The sequence below is a fragment of the Dioscorea cayenensis genome, chromosome 9, assembly GCF_009730915.1.
Source record: "Dioscorea cayenensis subsp. rotundata cultivar TDr96_F1 chromosome 9, TDr96_F1_v2_PseudoChromosome.rev07_lg8_w22 25.fasta, whole genome shotgun sequence".
NCBI classification, from domain to species: domain Eukaryota; kingdom Viridiplantae; phylum Streptophyta; class Magnoliopsida; order Dioscoreales; family Dioscoreaceae; genus Dioscorea; species Dioscorea cayenensis.
The window spans coordinates 14379276-14405685 of NC_052479.1; the positions used below are offsets into that span (position 1 = coordinate 14379276).

Consider the following 26410-nt stretch of genomic DNA (forward strand, 5'->3'; position numbering starts at 1 on the left):
TGGATGAGCTCGCAGTGCAATTCCACCGGCTGCGTAAATTCCACACGCCCGTGTGTTTTCTCTGGATGACTTAGAAAAATCTGTAGGCTCTGCAGAAGATTTCTGAACATGTTTACACACTCAAAGGCTGCTCTATTATGCAAATTTTACCAGTAAAAAACATGAAATAGAGCTCAAACGACCAAACTTTGCCAATCCCACAGGAAACACACAATGACTTTAAAAACCCACAATAAAAACGCAGCACAAGCATCATAAAAGTCAAGACACCAACACTTAACAATTTATTCATACAAACAACCTAACTAAAAGATATGAAAACAGTAAACACTTGGGTTGCCTCCCAAGAAGCGCTTGTTTAACGTCACTTAGCTTGACGTACCTTGTCTTACCTCATGGGGGTTCATGAATGAAAGTTGCCATCTTACCCATGGCTTGAAAGCATGATGTGCAAAGTCTCTTGAGAGTAGAGGGTATATTATCGGGCTTCGGACCACCTAACAACGATACGTCCAACTTCTTCGGCTCACGTACGTCTCCAACAGCCTTGGAGTGTTTCCGGTGGCATCTCCTAGCCCTCTTCATTTTCCGGAGCACTTTATTCAAGATCCCTGGTGTAGATGGTACTTCTTCTATCGAACCAAGCATCATTACTTCTTCATAATCCTCCTCTTGGTCGAACAAACCTTCATACGGATCTGGATTGAACATTTCTTGCATGTATTCATCAATAATCTCATCAGTAGTGTCTAAAAAGTATAATGTATCATTGAACTCAAGAGAATTCCGCATGGCTTCAGCAAGGCGGTATGTGAGCTTGTCATCTCCAACTCTCAATGTGAGCTCTCCACCGTCCATGTCAATCAATGCTTTGGAAATCCGAAAGAATGGTCTCCCAAGTATCAAGGGTACATCCGCATCCTCATCGACATCTACCACTACAAAGTCAACCGAAAAAATATACTTGTCCACCTTGACAAGCACGTCTTCAATGATGTCTCACGGATGTCGCACTGTTCGGTCCGCTAGTTGCAAAGTCATCCGAGTAGGCCTCAGCTCACCCAAGCCTAGCTTTTGAAAGAAGGTGTATTGCATGACGTTGATACTGGCCCCTGAGTCCGCCAATGCCATTTCCTCACCAAGATTGCCAATATTACATGGAATGATGAAGCTTCCCGGGTCTTTCTTCTTGTTTGGCATGTTCTTTTGCAATACCGCCGAGCATGAAGCATCTAAAATCACTGAAGCACTCTCCTCCAACTTCCTTTTGTTAGTCAACAAGTCTTTCAAGAACTTCGCATACTTAGGCATTTGGGCCAATGCCTCAACAAAAAGAATACTAATGTGGAGTTGCTTGAACAAACTTAGGAACTTCTTGTATTGTTCTTCCCCTTGGTCATTTTTAAATCTAGAGGGATAAGGGATTCTTGGCTTAAAAAGTGGGGGTGCCACCTCTTTCTCTTTGCTTGTTCCCTCTTCTACCTCTAAAACCTCGGGGGCGTGCTCTTTTGACTTCTCACTTGGAAGCCTACCTTCAACCTCACGACCACTTCTCAAAGTGATCGCCTTCACGTGCTCTCTAGGATTGGTCTCTGTATTGCTCAGCAAGCTTCCATGTAGCCTTTCAGAGAGAGACTTCGCAATTTGCCCCACTTGATTTAAAAGGTTATGCAAAGAGATGGTGTGGTTGCGAAGTGTGGCCTCAACTGATTCAAACCTAGTATTAGCAGATTGCATAAATCTAGCCAAGTACTTCTCTAGGTTAGTCATTCGGGTTTCCAAACCTGAGACTCTGTTTTCCACCTGAGGTGCTTGTTGTTGTTGTTGGAAACCCGGTGGCCCCATGGCCTTTTGTGGACCGTGATTACTCCATGAGAAATTGGGATGATTCTTCCAACCCGGATTGTAGGTAATGCTATATAGTTTTCCTTGAGGTCTCATGCCATTACCTACAAAATCAACATTCTCCACCGAAGAAACATCGGCAATAGAGATCGGGCAATCGGAGGGAGCATGTCCTCTACCACACCTGGTGCAATTAGTCATGGCCGCCACTCTATTTGAAGTTAGAAGATCTAACTTCTTACTCAAATTTTCCACTTGGGCCACCAATGAAGTTACCGCATCTATCTCATCGAGACCGCCCACCTTTTTCTTCTCCCTAGCATTCCATTGGTAGCTATTTAACCCCATTTCTTTAATCAACTGGCGGGCCTCATCGGGGGTCTTGCTACCTAAGGTACCTCCTGCTGTCGCATATAAGAGTTGTCTTGTACTCGGGTTCAAACCATTGTAAAAGTTTGAACAATCATCCACTCCGGGAATCCGTGTTGCGGGCACTTCCTCAGGAGCTCCTTGAACCTTTCCCATGTCTCGAATAGAGACTCCAATTCCAACTGAACAAAAGATGAGATCTTGTTCCTAAGCTTTGCTGATTTTCTGGGAGGGAAATAACGGGCTAGAAAAGCTTGCACCATCTCCTCCCACGTGGTAATTGACGCTCTAGGTAATAAGTGTAGCCACTGCTTCGCTCTCCCCTTTAGGGAAAATGGGAAGGCTTGAGAAAATGGCATCATCCGTCACCCCATTTATATTCAGCATATCACACACCTCGAGAAAGCTCTCTATGTGACTATTTGGATCCTCATCAGCCAAACCATTGAATTGTGCGAACTGCTGTAACATGTGGATGAATGTCGGCTTCAACTCAAAGTTCTGAGCTGTAATCGGGGGACGCACAATGCTCGACTGTGTCCCCAACACTGAAGGTCTGGCATAATCGAATAATGTTCGTTGTTGCTCATTCTGTTCTGCCATGTTTTCAAATCTTTCCACTTCCAAATCAGTTAAATTAGATTGTTCTTATACAGGCTCTTTCCCTTTTCTTCTAAGTGTACGTTTAAGCTCGGGATCCTCTTCAATCAATATTGAGGAATTCCCTCGGGTCATAACCTGGAGCTGCACCCAAAAAGAAAGAAAACGAAATCAGAACAATGATAGAATAAGAAGATATGAAATAGAATGTATGATGAAATAGCTAAGAAAACAAAGTGCAAAGTATCTCTAAACGCCAACTCCCAGGCAATGACACCAAAAACTTGACAAGGTCCCCTTGCGTATATCCCGCAAGTGCACGGGTTTGTCGAAGTAATAATCCCTGGTGAGCTGGTATCGAATCCACAGGGAATAGGGAATAAAAATACTTAATTCGATTCTTAGCTATGTGAAAGATTAATGACGATAAGTCTGACAATGATTCAATTCTCAACAATAAAAACAACAAGTAAGAGAGCAAAAGTAAAGAAAGGGGGTAAGGCAATCGATAAAGATGGGGTACTCGGATAATGCTCCACCTAAGATAATTGTTTCAAGTGTAAGAACCCTCTATTATGCTTCCTTATCAATGCAATGGTGAGTCATGGAAATCGTTAATTACATAGTCCCAAATCTAAGGTCAACTTTGCCTAACTCTATACATGTCCCGGAGGAGAAATCGAACAATCTCAACACCTCGCACTTGCATAGAGTTGCAATGAGCTCTAGGGATTCCAAGTGAAAAATCTCTTCCTAATTATAGACCTAACCCTTTGGTCAAGGTGGCAGGTCCCTAACCACAATTAACGCCTAGATACTAAGATCGCCTCAATGCTTCACTCCGTTGCACGCGCAACTAAGCCCCAGCGAAAGTTCATTCCTTAGACCATTCACTTTATTATGGTCGCAAAGAACTCGAGGAACGGAGGTACAATCTATCACGTCGGATGGGGAAAGGGGACACTCCTGTACCTCTCGACTCACCCTCTCAACCCTCTCCAACCTAGCTGTTTCTAACGCTCGTGGTGTGTCACTCACTCACAAGGTTTCCAACGAGAACTCTCAACCCTAGTGTCACTCTAAGGGAAATGTTCATATAATCAAGCATTCAAGGTTGGAACTCACAATAAACATCAATTAATTGAAAGGATAATAAAGAGATTTAATGAAACAAATACATCATAGGGTTCACAATACCCAAGTACCCACTAGGGGTTTCGCTCTCCATGGAGCTAAGTACAATCAAAGAAATAGAATTTAAAAGCAATGAATCCATAAAGAAACCACCTCGATAGTCGTGTCAATGGTCTTGTGGAAAGTCCTCTACTCGTTATCCAAGGATTCTCTCGTCCAGTATAGGATACGCCTCGACGGAAGCTCCCCTAATAACCTTCTTCCTAAGGAATGATGATGTCCGAGCCCTAGAACCTCTCTAAAACCTTGGCCAATACCCCTCAAAACCCTAGCTGAATCTCCTCCTCCCAATTTGGGGAAAAGATGGAGAAAAGAATACTAAAATCAGGGCTGATTCGGCTTTAAATAGGGCTAGACTCGGGCAACTACACGGGCGTGGATGCTTAACATGCCCGTGCGGAATTTCCACACCGGCGTGGATAATTTCCACACGCCCATGTTGATTCTCTGAACTCCTGTTTTCTTGGCCGGCTGTGAAGAATGCTGCTGCAGTACTTGCTACCATTTTACTACAGTGCTCTACTACAGTATCCGCCCTGAATAGCTTCCCGAATCTATACTTTCATCGGAGTAACGCAAACGAGCACACGTTCACGTCGTGGATCACTTGCTTCTTCAATGATAGGCAAGTTGGTGGAGCTCTTGTTCTATGTGCATAAGTCGGAATGCTCGAGTGTGACTGCCTTTGTGCCCCTCCAAATGGATGTGCCAAACTCGAATCCGAGGAGGTTGGCACATACTCTAGCATTTCACATTGACCAATGTCTTCGCGTTTGAACCTTAGCAAGATTTCCTCCAAAATCGGTGCATTGTAATCCACATTGGCTTCTTTCCTTCATAAATGGCCTCACAACCCTACCTGCATAAAAGTAACATAGAAAACACACATATTAGTGTAAAAACCCGAGAAAATTAATGCTCAACATAAGGAATGAACGCTTCGCATTCATATCGCACAAGCACTTATCATCTAACTCTCGTAGTGTGTCACTCACTCACAAGGGTTACCAAGGTGAACGCTCAACCCTAGTGTCCCTCTAAGGGAGAATTCAGTCAATCAGGCATTCAAGATTGGAAGTCAAATAAAACATCAATTAATGAAAGCATAATAGAAGGTTTACTAAAACAAATACATCCTAGGGTTCACAAATCCAAGTACCCACTAAGCGGTTTAGCTATCCATGGAGCTAGTTACAATCAACAATGAAATCGAATGTAAAAATAAGTAATCCATCGAAAACCCCCTTGATAGTCGTGACGATGGTCTTGTGAAAAAGCCTCATCTCCTCCAAAGGTCCTTTGTCCGGCCTAGGACACACCTCGCCGGATCAGTGTCGAGGGAAGCTCTTCCAATAACCTTTTTCCAAGTGGAGCGTGATGTCGAAGCCAAAAACCTCTCCAAAAACCCTACCAATACCTCTCGAAACCCTAGCTGCAGTCTCCACTCAAGTTTTGAAAAGAATGGAGAAAAGAATTACTCAAATTAGGGCTGAATTGCGGCTTAAATAGGGTTTGAATCGGGTATCCACATTGCCTTGTGGATCTACCACATGGGCTTGTGGAATTTCTGCACGGACGTGGATAATTTCGACACGACCCATGTGGATTCTCTGGAACTCTCCTTTTCAGTCGGGTGTGAACAGTACCTAGTACAACAATTTGCTACAGTATATCCTACAGTAACCTTCTACAGTAACACCTGAAACACTCCCAAATCCATGTTTTCATCGAGGTAACAACAATGGCCACACGTTTACGTCATAGATCGCTTTGCTTTTTTCAATAACCGGCCTCATTGGTGAAGATCTTTCTATCAATGCACAAGACGGGATACTCGATTGTAGTTTGCCTTTCGTGCCCTTCAAACTATTGTGTTAGATTGAATACACGAGATTGGGACACATTCTCGCATCTTGAACCCGACTTATGTCTTAGCATTTGACCCATCGAGATTTCCTCCAAATAGTGCGTTCATGATGTACATTGGCTTCTTTTCTTTAACATTCGACTTCACAACCCTATATACATGAAAGTAACACAAATGCACAAATATTATCGCTAATACCTGATAAAAGTAATGCTCATCATAAGGAAAAAACACTTCGTATTCTTATCACACAAGCACTAATCAAACTCTCCCACACTTATGCTTTTGCTTATCCTCAAGCAAAAATTAAAACATTGAAGATTACACGAAGGATGTATTGGAAGTACTTGGCCTTAGGTTCACAATAGCATACAAAGGGAGCATTCTGCAAGTAAGGGAAATTTCAACATTAAATTCAAAAAATCAATGCTCTAGCTAAAAACTTGAATAAAAAAGGACAACAAGCCCGAAGTTGTGTAAGTGTGTTTGCAAGCTCACTCAAGTCAACCCAAAGTATACTCCTCAAAGTTCTAAGCATGAAGGGCTTATTTATATACACAAAGTAACACAAATTGAAAAAAAATGGTAGTAGCTCACACATCCTCTAAGGTAGCCCTTTCCAAAGTTGCCGCTTACGTGGCTGTCACACTTTCGAGGTGGTAGCTCTTTCTACCGGGGTGGTAGCTTTCACTCATCTTATGAGATAGCTCTTTCTCTCATTAGGGCATAACTAGTGTATGACATATGAGAGTAGCTTCATACTTTACAGGTGGTAGCTCTGTCCACCCAACAAGCACAAGTAAACAATAAACTATTTTGTTCTTCCTTTTTCCTTTTTCCATTTTTTTTCTTTTTTTTCAATTAACAAAATGAAATAACTATATCTAGCCCCTTCAACAATGAACAGTAGTGAAATAAGTGCCAATCAGTCAAAAATTTCTAAAAATTGAAGCAATAACTAGAGCATGAGAACATTCAATGTTATAAAGTCTCCTAAACTCAAGAATATAATCATTGTAATTAAGGTGAACCACCATTGGCTATGTGAGCATGTATGTCAATCAAAACTAATATAAAAGATATGTGCACTATGAAACTCCCCCCATCCACCCCCCAAACACTTGAGTTGTACATTGTCCCCAATGTAAACATGCAAGTCCATTCATAATGTATATCAATCAAGAATATATGTGGGAGAAGCAATCAAAACAATACTCCCCTGACTCCTAGTGTTGCATTTGATGGAGCAAAATCCTTGGGAGTGATGTTCAGACGGGTTGTGAAACACACACGACCAAGTCCAAAAGCACTTCAGTCGTGTCCACGACTAGTTCTTAATTCGCATACTAAAAAGATCATCTACATGCATACACGAGGGGGCTCTGTAAAGCTCAATAAACAAAAAACAACTTGAGTATATAAAAGATAGAGAAATGAATACAACTCAGAACCACAAAATGAAAAATAAACTTAGAAGGAAAGTCCTTTCTGAGTATCCAAGTCCAAAATGAAATGAAGAAGTAAATAAAGATGATGAAAAATAAAGTCAAGTGTCGGTGTCATCAGCTGTCGGCTCTATTGTTGCTGCAGGATAATGGAATGGTACCGGTGGATCAGGTAATGGTGAGGCCAGAGGAGTTGGGGGAGTTCATGGTCATAGAACAAATGATGAGGCAACGTCTTGCTCAAGAATCTACTGTAGTGTGTCAAAACATGCCATGAACTATGTGTACTGCGCAGCACGTGTAGCTCAGACCTCCGCAATCTTTGTCCGTAACAACTCCCACCGCTCTCTTGAGCCACTCAAATCGATCATAGGCTCGAGATGATGAAAACATGCATACTAGGGGTGGCTCCTCTGGTACAGGGGCTGCCTCAGTCTCCATCAGTGTCGGTTGAGGCTCGGGAGCAGGCTGAGAAGCCTCGGTGTTATCACCCTCACCCTTGGCTATCTTTAGAGTTGGTGTAACCAATTCATAAACTCCAGACCGGACTCTGCGAATCATCCCCATCAGTCACAACGTCTCTATGCCCAAAGAAGCAGGTATGCTCGCCTTCTAGGTTCCTCGAATCACCTCCAGGAGACCCATGCCGATGACTAGTCTCCTAATATACGGGCCTGAAAAAATAACTCCTGCTCTAACATACTAGCTCTAGTGGCGCATGTACTCAGCTAGAATGTGCCCCAGATGAATTGGCTCTCTTTGCACCATGGATGCAGGGTATAATAGCTCACATGCCTCTCGGTACCCACGTGCTATCACCATGCCCGTTCACCAATCTGCTAAGAACAGTATGGATAAATCTGTATAATGGTTAAGAAACACAAGTAGCCTTTGAAACACCTGACTTATACTTCCCCTCCCCACAAAGTGTTCTATATGCTTTCTAGGGCGTCAGACTACTGGGGTAATCCGTGGGTAATCTATCATACTTCTCTGTATCTGTATAAACCTCATCATACAAGCCCAGATAAACAGAAAACTATGTAACACTCATACTGTAATGATGGCCGAGTGGTCTGAACTTTATAACATTGACATTGTCGAATCTCGAGTACGATCGGTCAAACTTAAGGGATGAAAGTACCTCCAAAGTGAGCTGATGAATAATTGTCTCTCGGATAGACAAAAGACACAAACAACATCCCCTCAATCTCATTAGCCATATCCTCTCCTGATTGAACTTCCCTGAGAATGCTCATGTCTGGAAATCGGGTCTGACCAATTCTGAGCTTCGACAGTCACTCGAAATGAGCCTGATGCTTGGGAATAGCGAAGTCCATATAACATGACTCAGGGGAATGCTCCCGCGTATGCTTGTTCGTTTGCTTCTTGCAATGGGGAGCCATTCTTGCAAGATTTAAAAAGAAATTCGATCAAGAATGCTCACATGTTAATGCAACCAAAATCCACATGGTCGTGGGAAAATTCCACATACACATGTGGATCCACGGGGAGTGAAAAATGCATAGCCTCATGCTAAAAACTCACAAATACATTATTAAAACTATTGAAACTTTTTCCTAAGCACGCATTCCCCTTCTAATTGTAGAAACAAAGCAAAATCTACCAGCTCTAATAAGTAAAATCAAGTATTGTCGAAGAGAAAGAAAGAAGAAGGGTTTACCGATGAGATGAAATCGAGACACTTGAAACCGGTGAGGATCTCAAATAATCTACTCAAAATCAACAATAGGAGGTCAGAAGAGGAAGTATGTGTTTTCTAGGAAGTTGAAAGTGGGAAAGCATAGAAACTCGATTAAATTTTAAAGAAACCTCTCAAAGTGTTTCACACGCCCGTGCAGAAATTATGCATGGCCGTAGATTCTTACTAGGCAGTTCATAAGGGCAGATGCACATCCCTGTGTCTTCTTGGGATGGAGGAGAAATTCTCTACAAAGATCCACAAGGGCGTACAGATGTTACTCACGTCCATGTGTTTATGGGAGAGTCATCCGCAGGAGAGAGTCTACGCCCCTGTGTTTTCTCGGGATAAATTTGTAAGTCTCTGCAGGAAAAAGCGCGGCCGTGCAGAAATTACCGACGGCGTGTGGACCGTCACAAGGTCGTTCACAGGGACAAGTACATACCCCTCTGCCCTCTCTGGATGAGCCTTGAACAAAAACGCACAGCCATGCAGAAATTCCACATGGGTGTTTGTTTTTCTCTGGACACTTTGAAAAAAGTGCAGGCTCTGCAGAAAACTCCTGAATATATAAATAAACTCAAAGCCTGCCTTACAAACCGACTTTACTAGAGAAAATACTGAAAATAATCTCAAACGACCAAAATTCTCCGCCAAAACACAATAAAGCATAAGTTGACACCAAAATCCACAATAAAAACACAACAAAAGCATATAGAAATCAAGATAGCGACACTCAGAGTCTTATTCATACAAATTCTAAACTAACAACTAAGAAAACAGTAAACGCTTGGGTTACCTCTCAAAAAGCGCTTGTTTAACGTCACTAAGCTTGACGTACCTTGTCTTACCTCACTGGGGCTCATAGATGAAGATTTTGCTCTTACCCATGACTTGAAAGCACGATGAGCAAAGTCTCTTAAGGGTAGAGGTGAATTTATCAAGCTTCGTACCGCCTAGCAAAGGTTCATCCACTTTGTTCGGTTCTTGCGCATCTCCAACAGCCTTGGAGGGTTTCTTGGGGTGTCTCCTAGCCCTCTTCATCTTTCAGAGCACTTTCTTCATAATCCCAGGAGTAGATGGTACTTCTTCCTTTAGACCAAGCATTAACACTTCTTTATTCTCCATCTCTTTGTCTAGCAACTCCCTCGTATGGGTCCGGATTGAACATTTCTAGCATATATTCCTCAATTATCTCATCATTACTATCAAGAAAGCAGAGAGTATCATCAAAGTCAAGAGAATGTTGCATGGCTTCAACCAGGTCGTATGTGAGCTTATCATCTCCAACCCTTAGTGTCAACTTCCCGCTGTCCATGTCGATCAATGCCTTGGAATTGCACAAGAATAGCCTTCCAAGTATCTAAGGAACATCCTCATCCTCATCGACGTCCAACACCACGAAATCTATAGGAAATATATACTTGCCAATTTTGACAAGCACATCTTCGATGATGCCCCTCGGATGTCTCACTGTTCAGTATGCTAATTGTAATGTCATCCGAGTATGCCAAGGCTCTCCCAAGCCTAGCTACGGAAGAAAAGAATATGACATGATGTTGATCATCGGCCCTAAGTCCGCCAATGTCATTTCTTCACCCAAGTTGCCAATGTTGCACGGAATGATGAAGCTTTTACGGTTCTTTCTTCTTGTTCAATATTTTTTCTTTTTGCAAGATCGCCGAACAAGATGCATCTAGAATCACGGAGGCACTCTCCTCCAATTTCCTTTTGTTGGTCAACAAATCATTCAAGAACTTGGCATCCCTCAGCATTTGGGGTAATGCCTCAACAAAGGAAATGTTTATATGTAGTTGCCTAAAAGAACACAGAAACTTCTTGTACTACTCATCCACTTGGTTGTTGTTCAATCTAGAGGAATAAGGGATTCTTGGCTTGTACGGTGGGGGTGCCACCTCCTTCTCCTTGGTTGCTCACTTCTCAACCTCTATGACCTCCGGTGCTTCAACATTGGTCTTCTCACTTGGAAGCCTATCTTCAACTTCACGACCACTTCTCAAAGTGATCACCTTCACATGCTCTCGTGGATTGGTCTCGGTGTTGCTTGGCAAGCTTCCTTGCGGTTTTTCTGATAAAGACTTCGCAATTTGCCCAACTTGATTTTCTAGATTGTGCAATGACGTTGTGTGGTTGTAAGAGTAGCCTCAACTAAAATGAACCGTGTATTCGATGATTGCACAAATCTAGTCAAGGTTTTCTCTAAGTCCGTCATTCGGGTTGCCATGCCGGACACTCTATTTTCCTTGTTTGGGGCTTGTTGTTGTTGGAAACCTGGTGGTTCCATGGCCTTTGATTGTCATTGGTTGCTCCACGAAAAGTTGGGATGATTCTTCCAACCCTGATTATAGGTGTTGCCATATGGATTATCTTTGTTCCTCATTGCATTACCCACAAAGTCGATTTTCTTCACCGAAGATACATCACCAATAGAGATCGGGAAATCGGAGGGAGCATGTGCTTCACCACACCTGGTGTAAGTAGTCACAGCCGCCACTCTATTTGATGTTAGAAGGTCTAACTTCTTACTCAATGATTCCACTTGGGCTGCCAAAGAAGTGACTGCATCTATTTCATGGAGCCCGGCCGCCTTTTTCCTTTACCGCGCATTCCACTGATAAATGTTTATGGCCATGTCTTCTACTAACTCTCGGGCTTCTTCCGGGGTTTTACTCCCCATTGTACCTCCCGCGGTGGCATTTAGCAATTTCCTTATACTCGGATTTAACCTATTATACAAAGTTTGAATGATCATCCATTCGGGAAATCCGTGTTGTGGGCACTCTCGCAAAAGGTCCTTGAAAGCGCTCCCATATCTCATTCGCGAAGGTTGGTCGACTTTTCCCGAAGGGAAGTATCTATCAAGAAAAGCTTTGACCATCACATTCCAAGTCGTGATGGATTCTTTTAGCAAGGAATGAAGCCACTGCTTGGCTCTTCCCTTGAGAGAAAATGGGAAAGCCCTCAATCTAATAGCATCATTCGATACACCGTTAATCTTTAGCATATCACAAACTTTCAAGAGGTTCTCTATGTGGTTGTTTAGATCCTCATCAGCCAAACCATTGAACTGCACTGACTACTAAATCATCTGGATAAATTCGGTTTCGACTCAAAGTTCGGATGTAATCGGGGATTTCATAATACTAGATTGTGTCCCCAGTACTGACGGTATGGCGTAATCAAATAATGTTCATTGTTGTTCATTCTGCTGAGCCATGTTGTCAGATCCGTCAACTTCAATTTCAGCTTGATTTGATGGTTCTTGCACAGGTTCTTTTCATTTTCTTTGGAGTGTACGTACAAGTTTGGGATCTCCTTCAATTAATATCGAAGTGTTCCCTCTGGTAATAACCTAGACCTGTACAAAAATAAGAACAACAAGTTAGAACGATGATAAAAAAAGAAGATGTGAAATAGAATAAATGAACAAATGGCTAAGATAACAAAGTGCAAAGTATCTCTAAACGCCTACTCCCCAGCAACGGGGCCAAAAACTTGACAACGCCCCTCGAGTATGTCCCGCAAGTGTATGGATTTGTCGAGTAATAAAATCCCAGGTGAGTGGGTATCATATCCACAAGGAGTAGGGAGTAAAAATACTTAAATTGTTTCTTAACCAAGTGAAGATGAATGATGATTGTGTTGACAAGGTGTAATGTAAACAAGAATAAAGAAACAAGAAAGAGAAGAACACAAGTAAGTAAGAGATAAGGCAATCGATGTAAATGGGGTACTTGGATATTGTTCCACCTAAGACAATCGTTTCAAGTGCAAAACTGAGTATTAAGTCTCCTAACTAATTTATTAATGATTCGTGGAAATCTTTCAATGCACGGTCCCAAATCTAAGGTCAACCGTGACTAACTCTATACCATGTCCCGGAGGAGAAATCGAACAATCTCAACATTTCTCACTCGGATAGAATCGCATGGATTCCAAGTGATAAACCCTATTCCTATAAATAGACCTAACCCTTTGGTCCAAGTGAGAGGTCCCTAGTCACAATTAAGCCATAGGTGCTAAAATCACTTAAACGCTTCACTCCGTTGCCTCTATAATTAAACCCCAGCGGAAAGTCATCCCTTAGCCCATTTGCTCTACTATAACCACAAAGAACTCAAGGAAATGGAGATAGGATAAATCACACAGGAGGGGAAAGGGGACGCTCCGATACCTCTCGACTGACCCTCTCAACCCTCTCCAATCTAGCTTTATCGAACTCTCGTAGACAACTCACTCACAAGGGTTACCAAGGTGAACGCTCAACCCAAGTGTCACTCTAAGGGAGGATTCAATCAATCAAGCATTCAAGATTGGAACTCAAATTAAACCATAATAAATGAAACTATAATAAAAGATTTAATGAAACAAATACATCCTAGGGTTCACAAATTCAAGTACCCACTAGGGGATTTAGCTCTCCATGGAGCTAGTTATAATCAACAATGAAATCGAATGTAAAAACAAGTAATCCATAGAAAACCCCATCGATAGTCATGATGATGGTCTTATGGAGAAGCCTCATCACCTCCAAAGGTCCCCTTGTCTGGCCTAGGGCACACCTCGCCAGATCGGTGCCGACGAAAGCTCTCTCAATAACCTACTTCCAAGTGGAGTGTGATGTTGAAGCTGAAAAACCTCTCCAAAAACCCTGCAAATACCTCTCAAAACCCTATGACATGACCGAATATGCATGTAAACCGCAAGTGCACGGGTGTCCAAATAGGTGAGTGGGTATCGTATCCACAAGAATAGTGAATAGAAACACAATGATTGCTATCTAACTATCATGAGAATAAATCGATGGTATGATAAATGAGTGATATAAAAAGAGATAAAAGAAATAAGAGAGTGAGAGGCACAATAATTGAGAGGAAAAAAGCAATTGATGTAAATGGGGCACTTGGATATTGTTCCGCCTAGGATTATTGCTTCAAGTGCAAAACCAACTATCATGCTTCCTAACTAATGCATTAATGAGTCATAGATTTCCTAAGATACATGGTCCCAAACCTAAGGTCAGCCATGCCAAACTCTATACATATCTTAGAGGAGAAATTGAACAATCTCTCAACCTCGTACTCATATAGAATCGCAATGAGTTCTAGGGATTCCAAGTGATAAACCCTATTCCTATGTGTAGACCTAACCCTTTGGTACACGTGAAAGGTCCCTAGTCACAATTAAGCCATAGGTGCTAAAATCACTTCAACACTTCACTCCGTTACATCTGCAACTAAGCCCCAGTGGAAGGTCATCCCTTAGCCCATTCACTCTACTATGACGGCAAAAAACTTGAGGAAATGGAGGTAGGATGAATCAAATCGAAGGGTAAAAGAGACGCTCTGCTACCTCTAGACTCACCATCTCAACCCTCTCCAATATAACTTTGTATAACCCTCATGGCATGTCACCCATCCACAAAGGTTACCAATATGGACTCTCAACCCTAGTGCCACTCTAAGGGAGAAATCATTCAACAAGCATTCAATATTGGAACTCAATTAAAACATCAATTATGGAAAATATAATAAAAGGTTTAAAGAAACAATAGCATCCTAGGGTTCACAAATCCAAGTACCTAGTAGGGGATTTAGCTCTCCATGGAGCTAGTTATAACCAATAATGAAATTGAATGTAAAAACAAGTAATCTATATAAAAATCCATTCGGTGATTGTGTCGATGGTCTTGTTGAGTGGCCTCGTCCTCTCCAAAGGTCCCCTTCTTAAGCCTAGGGCACACCTCGCCAAATCGGTGCCAACAAAAGCTCCCCTAATAACTTTCTTCCAAGTTGAGTGTGATGTCAAAGCCAGAGAACCACTCCAAAAGCCTTGCCAAAACACCTCTAAACCCTAGCCGCCGCCCTCTCTCAAGTTGGGGAAAAGATGGAGAAAAAATACTGAAATCGGGCTGAAATCGGCCTTAAATAGGGCTGGAATCTGGAATCCACACGCCCAAGTGGGCTTCCTTGTGGATTTTTCAGATAGGTGTGTGAAATTTCTACACGCCCATATGGATTCTCTGTTTTCACCCTTCTTGGTGGCTGTAAGCGATGCACGATATAGTGTTTTTGCTACAATGTCCGACTACGATGCAGGGCCTAGAACACTCCCGAATCCATACTTTCATCGATGTAATGTAAATAGGCACACTTTTACGTTATAGATCGCCTTGCTTCTTCAATAACAGACATGTTGGTGGAGATCTGGCTATACATGCACAAGCCGGAATGCTTGAATGTGACTGCCCTTGCCCCCCCAAATTGTTGTGCTAACTTGAATACGAGGAGGTTGGCACACATTCCGCTATTTTTAACCTGACTTATGTCTTTGCGTTTGAACCTTCTCAAGATTTCCTCCAAATGGTGCATTTACTATCCACAATGGCTTCTTTCTCTATTACTCAGCCTCACAACCCTATCTGCATGAAAGTAACATAAATACACACATATTAGCACTAAAACCAGATAAAAGTAATGGTCATCATAAGGAAAGAACACTTCGTGTTCTTATCACACAAGCACTTATTAAACTCCCCCACACTTAAGCTTTTACTTGTCCTCAATCAAAAATTAAAACATTATGTGCATACATGATGGAAATATTGGAAGTTCTTGGGCTTAAGTTCAACAAAGCATACAAAGAGAGCATTCTATAAGTAAGGGAAATTTCAACACTAAATACGAAATATCATTGCTCTAGCTAAAAACTTGATTTAAAAAGGACAATAAAGCCAAAATCATGTAAGTGTGTGAACTCCCTCAAAACTACCCAAAGTATACTCCTCAAAGTTCTAAGTACAAGGGACTTATTTATCTACAAACAGTAACAAAATTTCAAAGATGGTAGTAGCTTCACACATCCTCTAAGGTAGCCATTTCCAAAGTGGCCGCTAAGGTGGCTTTCACACTTTCGAGGTGGTTGCTCTATCTACTGGAGTGGTAGCTTTCACTCATCCTATAAGATAGCTCTTTCTCTCATTTGGGCATAACTAGTATCCGACTTATGAGAGTAGCTTCATACTTCATAGGCGGTAGCTCTTTTCAGCCAACAAGCACAATAAAACTATTTGTTCTTTCTTTTCATTTTCCTTTTTTCCACAAATAACAAAAGAAACAACAATAAGTAGCCCCTTTAAACTCAAGAATACAATCATTGCAACTAAGGTGAACCACCATTGGCTATGTGAGCATGTATATCAATCAAAATTTATATAAAGGACATGTGCAATGTGCATTCCATTGGTAGCTATTTAACCCCATTTCTTTAATTAATTGACGGGCCTCACCGGGGGTCTTGCTACCTAAGGTATCTCCTGCTGCCGCATCAAAGAGTTGCCTTGTGATCGCTTCCCCGCAAGTTTACGGGATCGCCAAGTAATACCTCGTGCAAAGACACGAGGATCGTATTCCACGGAGCTAAGGATCTCCTATTACTCCTTCTCGAGCTATTATCTAGCCTAAGATCTTAAGTGATGGATTTTACTCTACTAAATACAAATAAAACTAAACACAAGATTTGCTAGCAAATTAGAGAGAACAAGCAATAAGCAAGCAAGAGAATCAATGAAGTGCAAAGGCCTATGGACGTGGATCCCTTTGAGGGGTTATCATGCAACATGGATGATGATTTAAAGATGCAAGGGTAAATTGGACCATGAGATTCCAAGATTAGAACAACCCCAATTTCTCGGCGATTGAACCGTAATCCCATACGAACATAGATAGGAATTTCTTCCAAATCTACATTCCTACGATTGCATTAAGTACAAGGAAATCTCGCTTAGGAATAAACCTACTCTTCTTCGGATTAAACCTACATGGAGGGCTACCAAACACCCAATTTCTCGGCGTGATGATACAAGTATCCCCTTTCTAATCCATTCATGACCTAATACATGCGAGCAAGTCACATCTACATGCATCACTCATAAAAGAGCTACAGATTTCTCCTTGGTGTAACACTTAGCATGAAAACAATGGATTAGATCTCAAACATACCCAAGCATAGAATTAACAAGTAATCATCCAAAATACATGATAAAACCCCCCAAGGTTCACCAACACCCGGTGGCCTTGGGGGTCTAGTGTGTCATCATCTTATAACAAAGCATACAATCAAGCAAAACATGAAACAAAGACATAGTATGACACTCCCTAGATGAAATGGTGAAGGATGAGGCGAGATTATGCCAAATGACGCTTCCCCCCTAAAGGAATGCCGAATGGCGCTTCCTCCAGCCCAGCGGTTCTCCTTCCTTCAAGTCGTGATCGATCTCCCCTTTGAATGATGTTGCCTTCTTGCCTTGAGAGCCTTGGACCTTGGGCTTGAATGATCTTCTAGCTTTCTTGCCCTTCTTCTCCTCCCCAAAGGTCGCCCAAAGTCTCCCCAAATGATCTCCCCAAAAAGTCGGCCAACAAAAAGTCCTTTAATCAGCCCTAAAAGTGAGTATATATACCCCCGAGGCATCACGGGCCGTATAGGGGTCGTATGGGGAGTCGTATAGCACTTTCGGAAACCCTAGATTCACGTTCCATACAGGGGTGCATACGGCCTCCATACTCCCATATCTGGGTAGTATGGAAATCGGACAGAACACCAAATCAATCCACTTTGCTACGATTGCATACGGCCCCCATCTTGGGTAGTATGCGGGGGTAGTATAAAATTCTATTTTTCTTCTCTTTTTTTGCCAAAATGATATCTTCTTGTTCTCCATGGCTTCCATATGCCCTACAAAGCAAATAATAGAGCGATTAAAGCGTGAAAGCGGGTATCAAATCTCACAAAATACATGCAAAGTGCATACGATATATATATGAAAACACCTACATTTAGACACTTATCAAACATCCCCACACTTAAGCGTTGCTTGTCCCCAAGCAAACAACTCATGAAAAAAACAAAGAGGCGAGAAGTGGCTAAATGCAATACCTCTGGCTCAAGCAAATATAAGATTCCAAAAGCAAAGGATAATGAAACATAGATGTTGAGTTATAGTCATTAAGCATAATAAAAATATCCTGTCTCACCCCTAATATGTATGTGCGTGTAAGTGAATCCTTTATCTCATTTGCCCTGATCTGGTCTAGCTCAAGGACTTCAATCAGTACAACTCTAGATGCTAATCACTCCACATACAAAGAATACTAAGTCTTAAACTACTAAGTGCTTCTTCAATGGCCAAGTAAGATCCTTCTAATTCTATAGCTTGAAACTAAATCCTTTTTCTTTTTCAAAACCTTTGGTAGGTACTCAAAAAGATCACTAGGGTTTTTTTATTTTTCAACTCAATATTCAACATTTTTTCGAGTCCGACTAACGTAGAGCTGCATCAAAAATCATTTTAAAAATCTTTATAGAGGATGCACATCTTTGGTTAGGCACAAGAGCCACCCAACTACTCGATTACGGTCTACATAGACGCATTCATGCTTCATTAGCGGAGGAATCTTGACATAGACTCATTTTTTTCTTTTTTTTTTTTCACTTTCACTCTCACCCTAGATCACATCTTCAGAGTACACTACATGCCACAAAACTCAGATTAGCTCAACAAGACTTAGAAGTTCTTAAGAAAACATTGAAGGATAGAACTTAGTGTTCTAAGGCCAAGTACTCAAAGTAGTGTGTTAAGCATACAAGAGAGTTAGAGTAGTCACATTGGCTATTCCCGGGGCATCGACAAAAAAATTCGAGTGCACAAGACAATACTATGGGGTGAAACAGGATTCAATAAAAGCATAAAAAAACAAGTAACTCACATCCATCATTAGTCCAAGATAAAAAGAATCTTACAAGAATGAATAAAGCCATCATTGGTAACACTAGCATGTAAACAATGTTCCTAAAACATGAAATGCACCCATCCCCACACTTAGTGTTGTACATTGCCCTCAATGTACACTAATCATGAAAAAAACATGTAAGAAGGGCCAATGCAAATAATAATAGAGGAGGGTGAAAAACAAAACTTCCCCGGTTTATCTTGTGTTCGTCGTGAGGTGGGACTAGACAAAAGGTGTGGTGAGCAATACACGTCTTGTCCGACCTCCATTAAAACTAGGAAAGCTCACCAAATTCCCTCAATGCCCTGTGAGGCAAAAAGGGGGCATCATCATTCCATAAAGATTTTAAAAAATATAAGCACAAGGGAAAAACTAGGGAGTAGTCAACAAAACACAAAGATGAAAATAACATAGAGTTCGACAACACAAGTCGGTAGGGTAGAACCATGCCAACTCAACAAAATACAACAAAAATACAAAACAAAGCAAACTAAAGTAAATGCTAGGTGTCCATGCTCATCCTTGTCCTTAGAATTAAGTCTCTCATAACAAAATAACATCTTGTTCCATGTGGTCACCCCGTGTGGTGTAAATATCACTCCATGGTTTCTTGTTAATTTCTTCATCCCCAAAATTCCTACAAACCATGAAAAACTCAATCAAGCATAGAGGAATCCAATATGATTCAAAATGTAGTGTAAGAGATGAAGAAACAATGAAAATTATGATGTATAGTGTCCATACGGCCGTATGGGGGCCGTATGGTTACTGTTCATTTCGACAGAACCTCCCCAAAAACATGAAAATTGAAAAATTTTTTACATAAATTCAAGGGAGACTTCATCCATAACAATCACACCATCCAAACCAAGCAAAATGCTAAATAAACTCCACATAAAAGCTCCAAGAATGCCCAAGAAATTAATGAGATAAAACTAGGGCATAGAAAAAGCATACCGACGTAATCTTGAGAAAACAAGCTTTAAACTCAAGGAAAACTACTAGATCGACGTCTCAAATGGATGAGGAGAAGATTTAGGAAGAAAAATGAGGAGATTTGGCCAAGAAATGAGTGAGAAAGAAGAGAGAAAAATCGGTGGAGAAAAGAGAAAAAAAAAGAGAATGGAAGAAGGAGAAGAGAGAGAAGAGAGATGAGGGTTAAATGGGCAAGAACCGGGCCATACGGCCCCCATACGGCCCGTATGGGGGGCCGTGTACCTGAAAAAGCTTCTCGGGCATTCTGGATGGCATCCCAGACGCCCCAGTATGGGAGGCCGTATGGGGGGCCGTCTGAGATGGCACGAGCCTCGGGAGTGCTCGTGTTCATCTCGGGACAACCTCCATCTGATCTAGTAAGGTCGTATACCCATTAGAATCAATTAAAACTTCGAAAATCTGCCCCCAAATGATGAAAAAAATGATATATCAAGCTCAAAGACTCCTCCAAAAATGAGTGAATTGAATAAAATGACGATCTAGTGCATGAATTAACACCTAAATATGAGTTTCTCAAGAAGTTGCACAAACATACCACAATTTAAACGTTGAGAACAATGTGCCAAGTGTGTGAGCATGAACTTATTCAAAAGTAAAACAAGACTAAGAAATATGAAAATTTGAAATGAACTAGGAACTAAAATACGAAAAATGCAAGCAAACACCACAGAACACTTGGGTTGCCTCCCAAGAAGCGCTTGTTTAACGTCACGAGCCTGACGTACCTTGTTCCTTACCTCATGGGGGTTCAAACAATTTGAAGCCACCCCCGGTTTCCCTTGTAGTGTTGCTTTGGAAGTAAAGTTTCAACCGTTGCCCATTGACTTTAAAAGTGCCATTTTCCGGGTGAGTTACCTCGACCGCTCCATGGGGAAAGACTTGAGTGACTGTGTACGGGCCTGACCAACGTGATCTAAGCTTCCCAGGAAATAGTTTCAACCTTGAGTTGAAAAGTAGAACTTGATCGCCCACGTGAAATTGCTTAGGGTGCTTGATGCGTGCGTCGTGGTACTCTTTTACTCTCTCTTTATAGAGTCTCGAACTTTCATATGCCGTGGGCGCCACTCATCAAGTTCATTTAGTTGGAGTTTTTCTCTTGCAACTGCGAGAGAAGAATCAAGATTTAGAAACTTTATCGCCCAATAAGCCTTATGCTCAAGCTCAACAGGTAAATGGCACGCTTTTCCATAGACCAGACGATATGGATTGATTCCAATAGGAGTCTTGTAAGCCGTTCTGTAGGCCCAGAGGGCGTCATCTAGATGTTCTGCCCAATCTCTTCGGTTTTGAGACCACGGTTTTTCTCTAGGATTCGCTTTAAGTCCCTATTGGACACCTCAACTTGCCCTGCTGGTTTTGTGGATGGTAAGGTGTTGCCATTACGTGGGATACTCAGTAGCGCTGCAATTTTTGTGCAAAGCGGGCATTACTGAAATGAGTGCCTCAGTCACTAATGATTGCCTGCGTGCTGCCGAACATAGAAAAATAATTTCTTTAAGAATTTTTATGACCACCCTCACGTCATTTGTTTGCAAAGCCTGGGCCTCCACCCACTTAGACACATAATCAAGCGCCACGAGGATAAACTTGTATCCTTGGGAGCTTGGAAAAGGGTCCCATAAAATCAATCCCCCACACATCAAAAAAACTTCCAGGGCTTGGTTCCAATTTTGGGGCATCTCATCCCGGCGAGATATGTTGCCGACCCTCGACATCTGTCATAGGGATTGAATGAATTTTTTTGTGTCTTGAAATATTGATGGCCAATAGAAGCCTGCATCAAGAATCTTTTTGGTTGTTCTATTTGCATCATAATGGCCACCTGTTGGTCCTGAGTGGCAATGCTTCAAAAATACTTAGACCCTCGCTCTAGAGCGCATCTTGAGCAACTTTGATCGGAGCACACTCTAAATAAGTATGGATCTTCCCAAATATAGTGTTTAAGATCGAGAAAAAGAATTTCTTCCTCTGTTGATATGTAAACCATTTCGGGATGACCCCACCAACCAAGTAATTAGCAAAATCGGCAAACCAGGGTGGTTCCTTCTCTTCAACTACCTGAATATTATACAGATGCTACTCAGGGAATGAGTCATTAATGTCCTTTTCTCTTATAGTTTTGGGGCAGGGGCTTCTAACAGGGATAGATGATCGGCAGCGAGATTCTCCGCTCCCCGCTTATCCTTAATCTCAAGGTCAAATTCTTGGAGCAACAAAACCCACCTTATCAAACGAGGTTTTGCATCTGATTTGCTAAGTAGGTACCTCAACGCTGAATGATCAGTGTACACCATAACCTTAGAAAGAACCAAATATGACCGGAATTTATCAAAGGCAAAGACCACGGCAAGTAGTTCCTTTTCGGTGGTAGTGTAATTCAGTTCGGCACCCGTTAGAGTCTTGCTTGCGTAGTAGATGGGGTGGAAATGTTTGTCTCTCCTCTGACCAAGCACAGCCCCAACTGCAAAATCACTCGCATCACACATCAATTCGAATGGGGAATCCCAATCGGGAGCGACCATGATGGGTGCTTGGATTAGCTTCTCCTTGAGCACCGTGAAGGATGCCATGCAATCGTTATTGAACTCGAATGGGACATCTTTTTCCAGTAACCTTGTTAGGGGCCTAGCAATTTTTGAAAAATCCTTGATGAATCGTCTATAAAACCCGGCATGTCCCAAAAAAACCTTCTTATGGCCTTCACGAATTTGGAGGTGGTAGCGTTTTCAATGGTAGAGATTTTTTTGCCCTGTCGACCTCAATTCCATCTTTAGAGATTTTTGTGACCCAAAAACTATCCCTTCTTGGACCATAAAATGGCATTTCTCCCAACTTAGCACCAGATTAGTCTCTTCACATCGAATAAGGACCAACTCAAGGTTCTTGAGGCAAACATCAAATGAATCACCGAAGGCGGAGAAATCATCCATGAATACCTCCATAAAATCTTCCACCATATCCTTGAAAATAGCCGTCATGCACCTCCGAAGGTGGCCGAGTGCGTTGCATAACCCGAAAGGCATGCGGCGATAAGCAAAAGGTGCCATAGGGACAAGTGAAGGTGGTCTTTTTCACGATCTTCGAGGCGATAGGGATTTGGAAATAACACGAGAACCCATCCAAAAAGCAATAGTAAGAATGTCCGACTAATCGCTCTAGCATCCGGTCAATGAATGGTAGGGGAAAATAATCTTTTTCGAGTGGCGTCATTTAGTTTTCTATAGTCGATACATACTCTCCACCCGGTAGTTGTACGAGTTGGAATCAAACTCATTTTTTTCATTGGTGATCACAATCATCCCCCCTTCTTTGGGACCACACGACGGGGCTTACCCACTCACCGTCGATATCGGGTAGATAATGGCTGCATCGAGTAGCTTGATGATCTCTGCCCTGAACCACTTCCTTCATGTTTGGGTTGAGTCTTCTTTGGGGCAAGGCTCGGGCTTTGTGTTCATCCGTCATTAGAATTTTTGTGAGTGCAAACCGACGGATTTAATCCTTTTTATATCCGCAATCTTCCAAGCAATCGCGCTCTTGTGCCGCTTTTAGCATATCCACCAATCTATTCTTACGCTTTCGGTTGATAGGTTTTGCAGAGATGATGACTGGAAGCTGCGTATTTTTCTCCCAAAAAAAGCATATTCAAGATGGTGCGGTAGTGATTTTAACTCCAAGTCGGGTGCTTCCTCGGTTGATGGCGGTAACCCTCTGTTCCAAAGCCCATCACCCTGTTACGCCCCTGCAATATCATCAAAGTTGTTTTTCGATACCATGGACACCAAACTCACAACATCTAGTACCACATCCGGGACTTTCATCTTTCGTAAATCATCGAGGCTCCACATCGGATTCTCGTACCAATGCTAGCATCTGGCCCATTTCGAGTACAATCCTCCGAGTAGGGATTCATGGCGGTGGATCTCGACCCTCGGTAGTCAACATAAAGCAGTTCGGCTAGTGACATGTTTTTCTTCGCTCGTGATGGGGCACCACTTTCCAAAAATGTCTTAAACACTGTGTGCCGATCCACTTCCATCATAAGCTATACTAGGGTCCCCCGATAGTAAAAAGTGCGTCTAGACAATCATTCGGAAATTGTGAAACATGAAGTTGGGTTTGCCCATTAATCCGAGCCGTCAAATCTATATACGTATTCTTCCAACTTGATGTTCGGATTTGCCATGTATGGTGTAATCAAGGTCGATGGATTCGAGCGTGTCATGCACGATACCTTGCACAACCAAGAAAAAAAATTGATAGAAAGTTAAGATCAAGGAAAAAGAAAAAAACAACAAATGAGTAAAGAATGAAATGGCTAGAGTAATAATCTAAAAAGTTTCCTAGAATTCCTTAATGGTCCCCGACAGCGGCGCCAAAAACTTGATCGCTTCCCGCAAGTGTACGGGATCGCCAAGTAATACCTCGTGCAAAGACACGAGGATCGTATTCCACGGGGCTAAGGATCTCCTATTACTCCTTCTCGAGCTATTATCTAGCCTAAGATCTTAAGTGATGGATTTTTACTCTACTAAATACAAATAAAAACTAAACACAAGATTTGCTAGCAAATTAGAGAGAACAAGCAATAAGCAAGCAAGAGAATCAATGAAGTGCAAAGGCCTATGGATGTGGATCCCTTGAGGGGTTATCATGCAACATGGATGATGATTTAAAGATGCAAGGGTAAATTGGACCATGAGATTCCAAGATTAGAACAACCCCAATTTCTCGCGATTGAACCCTAATCCCATACTGAACATAGATAGGAATTTCTTCCAAATCTACATTCCTATGATTGCATTAAGTACAAGGAAATCTCGCTTAGGAATAAACCTACTCTTCTTCGGATTAAACCTACATGGAGGGCTACCAAACACCCAATTTCTCGCGTGATGATACAAGTATCTCCCTTTCTAATCCATTCATGACCTAATACATGCGAGCAAGTCACATCTACATGCATCATTCATAAAAAGAGCTACGGATTTCTCCTTGGTGTAACACTTAGCATGAAAACAATGGATTAGATCTCAAACATACCCAAGCATAGAATTAACAAGTAATCATCCAAAATACATGATAAAACCCCCCAAGGTTCACCAACACCCGGTGGCCTTGGGGGTCTAGTGTGTCATCATCTTATAACAAAGCATACAATCAAGCAAAACATGAAACAAAGACATAGTATGACACTCCCTAGATGAAATGGTGAAGGATGAGGCGAGAATATGCCGAATGACGCTTCCCCCGCCAAAGGAATGCCGAATGACGCTTCCTCCAGCCGCGGTTCTCCTTCCTTCAAGTCGTGATCGATCTCCCCTTTGAATGATGTTGCCTTCTTGCCTTGAGAGCCTTGGACCTTGGGCTTGAATGATCTTCTAGCTTTCTTGCCCTTCTTCTCCTCCCCAAGGTTGCCCAAAGTCTCCCCAAATGATCTCCCAAAAGTCGGCCAACAAAAAGTCCTTTAATCAGCCTTAAAAGTGAGTATATATACCCCCCGAGGCATACGGGCCGTATAGGGGTCGTATGGGGGTCATATAGCACTCAGAAACCCTAGATTCGTGTTCCATACGGGGTGCATACGGCCTCCATACGGCCCCGTATACTAGGTAGTATGGAAATCTGGACAGAACACCAAATCAATCTGCTGCTACAGTGCATACGGCCCCCATACTGGGTAGTACGGGGGTAGTATGAAATTCCTGTTTTCTTCTCTTTTTGCCAAAATGATATCTTCTTGTTCTCCATGGCTTCCATATGCCCTACAAAGCAAATAATAGACGATTAAGCGCGAAACGGGTATCAAATCTCACAAAATACATGCAAAGTGCATACGATATATATATGAAAACACCTACATTTAGACACTTATCACCTTGTACTCGGATTCAACCCACTATAAAAGGTCTGAACAATCATCCACTCTGGGAATCCGTGTTGCGGGCACTTTCTCAGGAGCTCCTTGAACCTTTCCCACGTCTCAAATAGAGACTCCAATTCTGACTGTACAAAGGACGAGATCCCATTCCTAAGCTTTGCAGATTTTCCAGGAGGAAAATAACGGGCCAGAAAAACTTCTACCATCTCCTACCATGTGGTAATTGATGCTCTAGGTAATGAGTGCAGCAGCTGCTTCGCTCTCCCCTTTGAGGAAAATGGGAAGGCTCTCAACTTGATGGCATGATCCGTCACCCCGTTTATCTTAAGCATATCACACACCTCAAGAAAGTTCTCTATATGACTGTTTGGATCCTCATTGGCTAAACCATTGAACTATGTGGATTGCTGCAACATGTGGATGAATGCCGGCTTTAGCTCAAAGTTCAGAGCTGTAATCAGGGGACACACAGTACTCGATTGTGTCCCCAATACTGAAGGTCTGCCATAATCTGATAATGTCAGCTATTGCTCATTCTGTTCTGCCATGTTTTCATATTCTTCTACTTCCAAATCAGCTAGATTAGACGGTTCTTACACAGGTTCTTTCCCTTTTCTTCTAAGTGTACGTTCAAGCTCGGGATATCCTTCAATCAATATTGAGGGGTTCCCTCGGGTCATAACCTGGAGCTGCACCGAAAAG

The 26410-nt window shown here is 42.1% G+C and overlaps 2 non-coding genes and 1 pseudogene across 2 annotated transcripts; 2 read left to right on the forward strand and 1 right to left on the reverse strand.

The window, feature by feature from the left end:
- Window positions 1-7887, reverse strand: part of LOC120268509 — a 73490-nt pseudogene extending 65603 nt beyond the window's left edge.
- Window positions 2323-2429, forward strand: LOC120269603. Its single transcript, XR_005539250.1, has one exon. It is a non-coding gene; the product is annotated as a small nucleolar RNA R71 (small nucleolar RNA).
- A 17872-nt stretch (window positions 7888-25759) lies between the features above and the next one.
- On the forward strand, window positions 25760-25866 carry LOC120269562. Its single transcript, XR_005539212.1, has one exon. It is a non-coding gene; the product is annotated as a small nucleolar RNA R71 (small nucleolar RNA).
- The last annotated feature ends 544 nt before the right edge of the window (window positions 25867-26410 follow it).